Source organism: Euleptes europaea, chromosome 6, assembly GCF_029931775.1.
Source record: "Euleptes europaea isolate rEulEur1 chromosome 6, rEulEur1.hap1, whole genome shotgun sequence".
NCBI lineage: Eukaryota > Metazoa > Chordata > Lepidosauria > Squamata > Sphaerodactylidae > Euleptes > Euleptes europaea.
Genome location: NC_079317.1, coordinates 44,159,816 through 44,171,644, shown reverse-complemented (window position 1 = coordinate 44,171,644; position 11,829 = coordinate 44,159,816). Strand labels below are relative to the sequence as shown.

The following is an 11,829-nucleotide window of genomic DNA, read 5'->3' as shown; positions in this document are numbered from 1 at the left end:
TTTTATTACATTTACAGGAACAGCCTTACCTTGTTAGACTAATGAATTTTTTATTTCTGACACTGAAGCTGTTTGCAGTGATCAAATCTCACTGATTTCAGTAGAATTACACTAGCAATTCTGCAATAATGTATACTGTTTGGCAGTAAAAGTTCAATTGAAGAGAGTGGGATTTCCTTGAGTAAATGTGCATGGGATTGGGTTGCAAATGTTACATCAGTCTCACTCATTTTTGAATGTGGAGGCTTTTGATGGTGGAGACTGACATACACTACATTCATATCTAAACTGACATATAATACATCCATATCAAAATACATGACTGTCATCTAAAACCATAGGATGACGAACAACGTTAAAATTAAAATATAATTAAAGGTATTAGCTAAAGTTAGTTAAGTCACCCCTTCTGTTAGTTTAATAGATTTAATGTCAACTAGCTTTTATATTGAGTTCTCCAGCTTTCATTTTACACCATATTATATTCTATAAATCCTGAATTCATCCAGAGTCAATATATTCTCTTTTTCACTGTAACTTATTTTTGTCTGCAAAATTTCAAAGTACTTGCTAATTAAACAGAAAATTTCAGATTATTTAAAATATTTATAGACCCTCTCCAGAATCTAAAATTACTAGTAATGGCATTATAAAATATAACACAATAAGAAACTAAATAAAGTAAACCAGAATCAATAAAACAAAACAGGAACTAAAACCAAATTAGCTGTAGCACAGCAAAAACCCATCCAAACTGAAGGAAAGATAATTAAAAGCTATCTGCAATAAAAAAGGAAAGTATTTGTCAGAGAAGGAGCTGGCGAGGGGGGAAAGAGGACATTCCACAATTGGGGAGCAATCATTGAAAATGTGCTATTCCTTGTGATCACCTACCATGCCACCAAAGGCAGGAGGAAACAATGAAGAACTTATGAGGCTGAATGCGGTGCCTGAATAAGGATGGTATGGGAATAAGAAGTCCTTCCTCTACCATGGTCCCAAGCTTGTATAAGGCTTTATAGGGTAAAAACAGCACCTTGAACTTGAAATGGACAAACAGTTGGTGCAGACAAGTGTTACAGATGTGGCCTGTAGTTCATTCCTGTTAGTAATCGTGCTGCTAATTTCTGGACTATTTGAAATTTCTGAACCAAAATAATGTCGCCAGTATGTATATAGTAGACTTCAACATTCTGTTTTAACATAAGACAACACCCCCCACAAAAAAAACAGGCTTTTTGAAAATCGTAAAAACAAAGATACATAAACCAAGCCAGAAACTATAATCCACACACACACACATACACTTAAAATATTTCTACACATCCAAAGATTCCCCACATCCAGAAAACAACAGTGAACAGTGAGGAAAACTGTTCCAGAGCTTTACTGTCCCACTATCAGCAGAAAAGAATTGTGAAAGGCTTCTAGGTGATTGTTGAATAGTGATTATTAAAATATATGGGGAAACTGAACAACCAAACTCAGTCTGGGAAATTCCAAACTGTGACGTGATCTTTAACAAATACTCTTCAATCCCCTCTCCCAGTGTGACATAGGATCTCCATAAGGAGAACTATACATGGTTAAGCCTGATTTGCATGATCTTTCCCCTCTTTGAGAATGGTTGCCCACTTCATATTACATAGAAGGGGGCACAAATGATTGCTTCTTTACCACTGAGCACAATTGGCAGCCTCATCAAATGAATGAAGCAAGCATCTGAGAAGAGCATCACAGGGCAGAAAAAAAATGTTGAAACTGTACCCTCCCCCTTGAGATGTGCTTGGTGTCCTTGGACAGGTGTTTAGTACTAAAAAGAGACTGAAATGAAATAAAAGTAACTAATAGAACCATTTTGGTGAAGCTTCTGACTAAGGAACAATGAAGAAGAGATATGTTCACAATAATAAGTCTATTTCCTAGCAAGATTTATCTCTGTATGGTAAAAGGAAAAAAAAAGGATATAAACATCTGACCAGATGGTGCACTCATTAGAAACAAGGTTGTTAAGCAACAATCGAAAAGCATGTGATCATGAGTGTGGCTGTGTTGTGGTTAGAGGGAGCTCCAGCCACTAGGCAAAAGCCCAACAGCTGTTGTGGACATACCTCCACCCTCTTCTAGTTAAGGACTATATCAGAATTGCCAGCTGCTAGTGTGGCTGTTAATGGCATTAGATACTAAGGAGATGTTAACAGAATCATTGTGAGAAAGATTTTAAACCACTCTGGGGTACAAATTAATAAAGGTTTAATTCTTTTGTGATCCAGAGCTTATGTATCTTATAAGGTTATTTACTATGATTAAATTTACTGTGCCTTAGGGGTTGGGAACAGGATGAATAAAAGTAGCTGTGGAGTAGGAGAGTGGATAGGTTAGTTGATAGGTTTCTTTTTTAGAGAACTTCTGTGAGTTGCTTCTTTCCAGGAACTGCTCCCTCCATGTTAGTAGTACTTCGGTGGAGGAAGTCTACTCAAAAATGAAAGGAATAGCTGATGAGATGTGCACAGTAATATATGCAGATAATCAGCATTTAACATTTTCATAAGCCTTGTACATTACATACATTCATCCAAATGCATACACCGATCCTTCTTGGTATTATAAACATGATCTGACTAGGGAAGAGGAAAACAGCACTTTGTTGATGCATACTTTTAATATCATTCCCATATTTCATTTGTTTTTTATTCTGCAGTCTGAAAGCATTATGTACTTCACACATTAATGTTTCATAGGTTTCAAATTACATTTGCAAGAGAGACTGATGTATTGTGAATAACTTCATTTATATGTTTCAATTTTTTATTATAATAAATGTGACTGCCTGCACACTGAATTATATAAAACATAAAATGGAGTTACAATTTTTAGATTGCAGAACTTTCAGAAGAAGGAATGAAGGAACTGGTTACATTGCCATTTAAACCATAAGTAACAAGTTCTGGCATATGAAGGTAAATGTTACGGTTTTAATGGTGTTCTACTTACGAGTAATCCTAATAAAATTCAACTAATTTAAATATCTACCAACTGTTGAAAGTTTCAAAAAATACATTTTAACTAATTTTTATTTTATACAAGATTTTAAATATATTATGTGGATATTCAATTCCATAGCCCATGGATCAAACAGCAATGTTAAGACAATTTTTAATGTGTTAATTCTTAGACAAGTGGCTATTTCCAGCATCTTTTTCATACAGTGGCTAACCAAATGCCACTAGAAGCCCTCGAAGCAGAGCACAGATGCCAAAGTCTGCCCGGGCCTCTTGGTATTCAGAGTTACTGACTCCGGGGGTTCTACTTAGTCATTGGGGTTTGGAGCCATCAATGGGTCTTTTGAACCTGTCTAATCCCCTTTTAAAGCGATCTATGCTTGTAGACAGCACTATGTTCACAAGAAGTGAATTGCACAATTTAATTACTCTGACGAAGTAGGGCTGTTGAAAAAAAATTCGGTAAAATTCGGATTCAGCAAAATTCGGCCCGTTTTTATTCGGGAAATGCCGAAGTCCGAACTCCCCTGCTTCGGGTCCGTGCAATTCGGCATGAGATCCGGAGTTCGGGGAAAAATTCGGCCGAATAAAGCCATTAAAAACACAACCGCCCCTTTCCGCGGCTCCGGGGGGGCATTTTTGGGGGTAGAGGTCCCAAACTTTCAGTGGAGCTTCAAAGGACCCTTCTTGCAAGACCCCCCAAGTTTTGTGAAGATTGGGTCAGGGGGTCCCGAGATATGGGCCCCGAAAGGGGTCCCCCCTCCTTAATGTGCATCTCTGACAATGGGGGTTTGCAATTAGCAGAGCTTGCTAAAGCTCCCAGCCCCGACAAACAGCTGAGAGGCGGGGAGCAAAGGCAGGGCAGGTGCGAAGAAGTTTGCAAACCATGCAAAGCAACACATTTGCAACCATGCAAAGCAACAGGTGATGCCTGGGAGTTTGCAAACCATGGAAGGGACAGAGGCAGGCTAGCTTTGCATAAGGAGCAGGAGGGGGTTGAATTTCCCCTTTTGCATCGGACTTGGGACCAGGAAAATGCATTCTTTAAGTCACAATTTGAAAACCAGTTTTGAGCAAGCATCAAAATAGACTTAACCGATCTTATGAATGAGGGAAAACCTGAAGACACACAACTGAAGCCCCCCCCTCAAACCAGGGAGAGAGAGACTCGAGGGGGCACCCCCCCAGGCAGAACAGGCAAAATCCTCCTTTGGCTCCCCCCCCACAGAAACTGCTCCTTCCCCACACATACACACAGACTCTGCTCCCCACCCCACACACACACAGGAGAAAAATTATAGATTAAAGCCCCAAAAGGGGTCTTACTGTGGATGTCTTCTGTTCCATCAGGAGGGACTAGGAGGACTGGATAATCCAATACAATTCCATTTAAGCATGGGAGGTTTTGCCTTGGATTTGCCGCTCTCGAGATGCACACAGGATTGGCTGATCCCATTCATCCCAATAGGGAAAAGGGGGGACCCCATATCTCGGGACCCCCTGACTCACTGTTTACAAAACTTGGGGGGGGTCTCGCAAGAAGGATCCTTTGAAGCTCTGCTGAAAGTTTGGGATCTCTACCCCCAAAAATGTGCCCCCTGCAGCCACGGAAAGGAGCAAATGTGTGCTTTAAATGGAATAAAAATGCACATTAAGGGGAGGACCCCTTTCGGGCCCCATATCTCGGTACCCCCTGACCCAATGTTTACAAAACTTGAGGGGTCTCGCAAGAAGGGTCCTTTGAAGCTTCGCTGAAAGTTTAGGGTCTCTACCCCCAAAAATGCGCCCCCTGCAGCCACGGAAAGGAGCGAATGTGTGCTTTAAATGGAATAAAAATGCACATTAAGGGGAGGACCCCTTTCGGGCCCCATATCTCAAGCCCCCCTGACCTGATGTTTACAAAACTTGGGGGGTCTCGCAAGAAGGGTCCTTTGAAGCTCCGCTGAAAGTTTAGGGTCTCCACCCCCAAAAATGCGCCCCCTGCAGCCATGGAAATGAGCGAATGTGTGCTTTAAATGGAATAAAAATGCACATTAAGGGGAGGACCCCTTTCCGGCCCCATATCTTAGTACCCCCTGGCCCAATGTTTACAAAACTTGGGGGGTCTCGCAAGAAGGATCCTTTGATGTCCCATCTTTGACAGCCTTGCTCGGATCTTGCAAATTGAGGGCTGTGGCTTCCTTTATAGTCAATCCATCTCTTGTTGTGTCTTCCTCTTTTCCTGCTGCCTTCAACTTTTCCTAACATGATTGTCTTTTCCCGGTGACTCTTGTCTTCACATAATGTGGCAGAGCCAACCACAAACAGTCAGGGAGTGAAGTCATGTCTAACGCTAATAGAAATTTCAACATTTCAGGCAGAAGGATAACTTTTTAAAAATGAACTTATTTCTTAACCATATTTTCTTGCACACTCGCAGCTCACCGTCAGTCATGCAGGTATTTGTACTGTGATGGCAGCTGCTGCCAAAGCAACTTCTACACAGCCAATCAATTCTCCAATGGGCAATCAGAAGCCCTGCCGGGCAAAAGCCCCACCTGACCCTGCCCACTTTCTAAAAACACTAAGCGGGCACAAGAAAAGATGATGTTGGGCACCATGTTGGGGATCCCTGCTCTATTCACTTTCTCTACTCCATGCATAATTTTTAAAAAATGTTTGATGTTCTCCTTTAGCTGTCTTAAAATATCCTTAGTATTTCCTTGCAGGGAAAGTGGCCTTTCCTGTGCTCCAATACCATTTTCAAGACATGGTGACCAGACTGTACCCATTATTTCAAAAGTATCAGAGAGTTATTCCAGGGCATTATGATAAGGGATGTTTTGTTTTCAGTACCTATTATAGAAAGATCTCTTTCCTGGTCAGTCAATGCCAGTTGGTACCCATCACTGTATATTTAAAATTAGGATTTTACATCTGCATGTACATCACTTCACACTCTTAATAAATCTCATTTGCCAGCTTGCCATCTACTCATCTAATGTGGAGAGAGCCTTTTGGAGCACTTCACAATATGCTTTGGTTCTTACCATCCTGAATAATTTGGTGTCATATGCAAATTTGATCCTATCACTTGGCCACCCCGATTCCAGATCATTCATGAACAAATTAAATAGCATAAATCCCAAAGCCAATCCCTGCTGAACCCCACTACTCCCCCCTCCCTCCGTTACAAGAACTGTCCTCTACCTGCTTAACCAGTTTTTAATCTATGAGAGGAGCTATCTTCTTATCCCATGACTACTGCTTATTCACGACCTTGAGGTGACAGACTTTATAAAAGCTCACTGAATGTCCAAGTATATACTATCAGTGCCTTTGCCATCAAAGACTACAAAATATTGTGGCAGAGCTGCAAGAAATCCATTGCCATATGACACGATTTTCTTGGACACAACATGAATCTTCAGAGAGCTTAATCCATTAGCTTTATAGCTGCTGTGTGGCTCCAGTGGCACGAAGTATTTCTAAAGGATATGCTCTAGTTCAACCAAAAGTAATTGAGCTCAACAGAGAGATTACAGGGTAGAATGATATGGTCTATGCTTATTCAGGAAAACAATTAAAAATGGTTCCTCTTCCAATTTTGAGACTCTAAAGACAGCCTAGAGGAAAATGTAAAATCTCCTTCCTCCAAATAATGCAAAACGTATTGAAATAAACATTAATTCTAAACATTAAAGAACATGTTGAAGGTTACATATCTATGTTTATTCATGTATCCTTATTGAAAATAATATGAAAAAATAATTCAAATTTAGTTCAGAGTACAGCTTGTAAAATAGTGTTGTAGTTACTATCTCTGAAATGTTAGGCAATTTTCATCGCACCATTCACTGTATTTATCATACTGTTTTTATTGCGTTGTTCTTTAATTTCGTAATCCAATTTATTCCACTTTTTGCTATAATATACTGTTTTACTGCACTATCCTATTAACTTGTAAACATACTTTATTGTATGTACTATTCTGTTTTAGTGTGTTGTTCTCTAATTTTGCATTCCAGTTTATTGCATTATTTGTCATATAAAGTACACTATTCTTATTCCTTTGCTTTTAATTATGTAGTCCACTTTGGGTCTCAGTGAGAAAGGTGTAGTATATTTTATTTTATTGTAATTTATATTGCACTTTTCTTCCTGTTCAGGATCTAAAGAAGCTTTTTACTTTGTTCTCCCCTCCTTCATCTTATCCTCACAACAACAACCTTGTGAGGTAGTTAATCAGAGACTGTGACAGGTCCAAGGTCACCTGGCAAAGTGAAGATTTGAACCCAACCATCCTCTTTATAGCTGGTGAGGTGTAGTGGTGCTACTCTCACCACTACACCTCACCAGCTATAAAGAATGTAAATAGCTAAACCAGAAATATAATCCACAACAATATTGGGTGGAAAGGCACTAAAGGAACACTTTGAAGACAAGGTTTAAAAACAATGCATTGTGAAATGACTATTTATTTATTTCATTTATACCCTGGCCTTTTATACCCTGGTCTCCAACGGGGACTCAAAGTGGCTTATATAGCTGTCCTTCATTTTATCCTCAAAGCACTTCTCTGAGATAGGTTAGGATGAGAAGGAGTGACTGCCCCAAGGTCACCCAACAAGCTTCCATGGCAGAGTTGGGATTTGAACCTACTCAGACACTCTACTTTGGCTTTCTTTGGCTTTTCACTGGCTGAATGTAGTAATTCTTACTGAGTTGCAAACCAGATATTTATTATTATTTCATTGTCAAAGGTATATTTTGATCAAGTTACAAAAAAACCCCCAAAACTCTATTATGCCAGCTAAAATTGATTGCCTACATGCTATTTTAAGAATGTATAACTAACAGCACATTCCTAAAAGGAATGCCTGTGCCGGGCTTAGGAGGCAACCTACTGGCGTTGCCTCCTAAGGAGGTTTCGGCACAGCTGAAACCTCTACCTGGCGCAAAAAACCCGTGGAGGGTTGCACGGGAGATACGCCAGCAAAAAGCTGGCATATCTCAACAACAAAAGGGGCGTTCCTGAGCCGAAACAGGTCAGGAGGCTGACTAACATCGGCCCCGCCCCCCAGCCGGTGCCAGAATGCCCCGGGAATGCCTCCCAGCTCGCCACTGCAGCCTGTGCCGGTGGCCAGAGGCCGGTGGGAGGCTGCGTCGTCATCGGGGGACCTGCGTCCAAGCCTGCATGCCGGCGCTGTGGCCACTAATGCCGGCGTGTGCCTTCCGGGCACCGGCGCTATGGGCCCCAGCACCAGCTGAGGCCTTTGTCAGCCTCCTAAGGACTTTGGTAAGTGCAGCAAACGCATTTCAGGAATGCGCTGTAAACCAATTAATAATATTCACAGACACTGAAAATTATGGTTTTATCTTTGTCAGTAAGGTCAGGGAGGTGTTTCACATGTAAATTAAAAGTTATAGTTTCTTGAGCTGAGATCCGCAGCACAGGATTTGCTTGTTCAGACTATTTGCTAAAAGCACATACAAGGGATTGTTTTTTGATTTTTTTTTTACTAGAAGATTGTGAGGCTTCTAGAAATAAGATGTATAGATTTATCAAGAGAAAAATTATCATGAACTGGTTGCACCTGATCCAGAGCAGTAGGTAACATACTATGACAGGGTGAACCATTTCCCTTAACATTTTCCCAAGCCCCATTACAGCCACAATCTAGCTAAAAATTAATGGCAGATGCCAAGTGTGTGGTATTTCCTTTGATCAGCATGGCAGAAGGTTGCAGAGTTTCATAACAATTTGAGTACTGGTAAATACCAAGTTAAGAAACTGCTTGTTTAGTCAGAATTAGTTAAATGGGTGTCAACATTATTCATATTTAACTTCTTCCGAGTTTCTATTGGATTATGGGTACAGCAGTAATGAAATGTCATCATTAAAAGTTTTGTAGGTGCAGCTGAGAAACATGCAACACATCAATAGTAGCCACCACTCCATTAAGATTACATTAAATGAAGCAACTAATAGCTGTATTTTGCTATTTCTGAGACAATTAACAAAAAAGTATCTATACTGTGCTAAGAAAAAGTGGATAAATATTTTAGTCTTGGGATAAAAGTTGCCTTCAGTTGAGTCAATCTCAATTTGGAACAAGAACAGTATAGAAATTAGCTCTCTATGGCAAACGTCTAGTATTATTGCCTTCTTTTTACACTCCAAGAGCTAGAACTATTTATCAATATACAGTGGCAGGTAAACAGTTTGGCAAGCTCATAGGTATGACCGAATGGTGCTAGTCAAAGGACATTTGTTTTCTGAAAATCTAATTAAAACATCTGGTTCTTATGTGGTAATCTTCTCAACTGAACTCATACCTCTGTTGTACTAAGGAGTGATACAGAATTTAGCTAGCTGGTCCAGGTCCTAAAGTGCTAGTCCTTAACGAAGAGTCCACATTGCAAGCTTAATAGCCCTACCCCAAACAAAACAAGAACTTTTTGCTTCTTGCCACCAGAAAATGCTGGTTTAGACCCCCTGAAAACTAAACATTTTTTGTCGTTTTAAAGACTCTTCAGTCTAAGAACTCCAGGTCTTTTGTGGTTGATTGAGGAGCAAAAATTGGATTTAGGCTTTTTATGTGAGCATGGAATAACAAATAAAACAAGTAACAAATTAAAACCAAATTCTTAAATCAGAAAAAATGGCTTAAAATTAAAACAATTGTTACAAAAAAGAAAAACTTAGTTGAACAACTGGCTAACAGCTACAGATAAGCTCATCCTGCTAAAATGGTAAATTAAGATGTAGGCAGAATAATCTTAAAGTTGCCAGTTTTCAGTTTCCATTTTGTAATATTTCTTATGCCGGGTTTCCTTCTTCAGCTAGACCTTTACTGGAGAACAGCCAAAGATGATTGGCCCTCTCCACCCACACCCCCAGAATCCTTCTGATCAGGCTTTTCCAGAATTTTTCACATCCCCAGATCCTTCCCTTTACTACCAGAGGAAAAGGACTAGTCCCTTCTTTCCTAGTGCAATCCTAGGCAGGCATACTCTAGCCTAAACTCACCAAAATCAATTGGTTTAGACTGGAGTAAATCAGATTAACAGGCCAGCCTACTTCTTCTTTTGTCCTTTAAAATAAGAAATATATGCTTGTGATTACACATTTGAATATGCAAATACATCTGGATCCCAAGTCGCAAGTTTAATCTTATTCCTTATGTGGAATATATAATAAAGCATCTCCATTACATTATACCATTATTTATTTACTTTCATTCATATGACTCATATTAAGCATTCTCCACAAACCACAGAACTGTGCCCTCTCTTTTATGAAATTACTCATTACATCCCAAGGCCCCTGATTTAAAATTAGCAGCCAGTTTGTGTAATACTGATTTTTTTCAAACAAGGAAAATAAAAAAGAAAGTTTAATCACCAATTATTTATTCTACAGTTTATTTTACAGGTTTTACAAAAAGAATTCCACGAATCCTCAGCTTTGTGAGCACTAATGTTATCAAGACCACCTACGGCCCATTCCTGAAGGGGGGACAAAGCCACGTAGGAACTAGCATGACCCCTACACCAGCGTCCATTCTACTTGTGTTGTGCAAACTGGCATGGACGCTGGCGCAGGGTGACTTATGCCAGACCTGGGGCGCTGTGCAGCAACATGAGCCTCCTACGCCTGCACCACCTCCCTGGCAGCATATGTCTAGTGTGAATGCTCGTGCTAGCATCCTGGGAGCCGTTCCTGGGGGAGGAGCTGCCTTTAGACAGCTTCCTAACCCCTTTCAGCCCCAAAATGTGCCATTTTGCAGTTTTGCAGGCATATCTCCCTGAAATGTTTCAAGGGATCCATCTTATTGAATCCAGCAGGGCAAGTTAATTTCTAAGTTCAATCAATTAAGTTTTATTTCGATACAATATCAGCTCTGAATAAAAATAATTTTCAAGTTAAGATTCCTTACCTTTACCTTTCCTTACCCTTAACAAAACAAAAGCCATAGAACCATAGAACTGGAAGGTACCACCAGGGTCATCTAGTCCAACCCCCTGCACAATGCAGGAAATTCACAACTACCTCCCCCACACCCCCAGTGACCCCTACTCCATGCCCAGAAGATGTCCAAGATGCCCTCCCTCTCATGATCTGCCTAAGGTCACAGAATCAGCATTGCTGACAGATGGCCAACTAGCCTCTGCTTAAAAACCTCCAGGGAAGGAGAGCTTGCCAGGACAGTGATTGATCTTGGGGTAAAGATCTATCTACCAGAAAAGCCTACCAAGCTGATGCCCTATTGAGTTAAAGTCCAATGGAACAGTTAGGGGAAAGTGCTCCTCTGTTATCCAACCCCATCCCCCACCCTGCTTAGAAAGGATAGAAAAGAGATTATCTCTTTTTGCTCTCCCTTTTGCAATAGGGATATCAAAAGCACTGCTTATGTCCCTGACCAGCTTAGAGGAGAGGGGCAATAAACCATCCTGTTCTCCTTTCCTTTTTGCAATAGGCCAATTGCTTCTGATCTCCAGTTTCACTGTGTAGCCATTTTTGCGGGGTGTATCAGAAGTCCATTCCCAGAATATCCCCTAAAGCTAGGATATAGAGAAGTTCTGGGATATCAGAACCAGTTCCCAGTCAATACCCTGAGTAGATGTGAGTCACCTTCTGACCAACAGATAGCTGCTGTTCAGTAGCTGTTTGAGTTGCATGATGCAAACTGAACATACCTTTGATCGGCTCACGGATTGATAGTGAATTTTCAACAGCATATGCTCAACTGCCAAACAGGTTTGTTGTGAAATTCACAGCATTCTTACATCTCAGTGTAAGGCCCCATGTCACAGGGCTGCTTGTGGGGAGGAGATTCAAGAT

General features: G+C 40.5%; 1 protein-coding gene across 3 annotated transcripts in view; it reads right to left on the bottom strand.

The window, feature by feature from the left end:
• The window catches only part of NOVA1 (NOVA alternative splicing regulator 1), a 191,042-nt gene that overhangs the window by 3,863 nt on the left and 175,350 nt on the right, over positions 1–11,829 (bottom strand). The gene's annotated exons all lie outside the window — the stretch shown is intronic.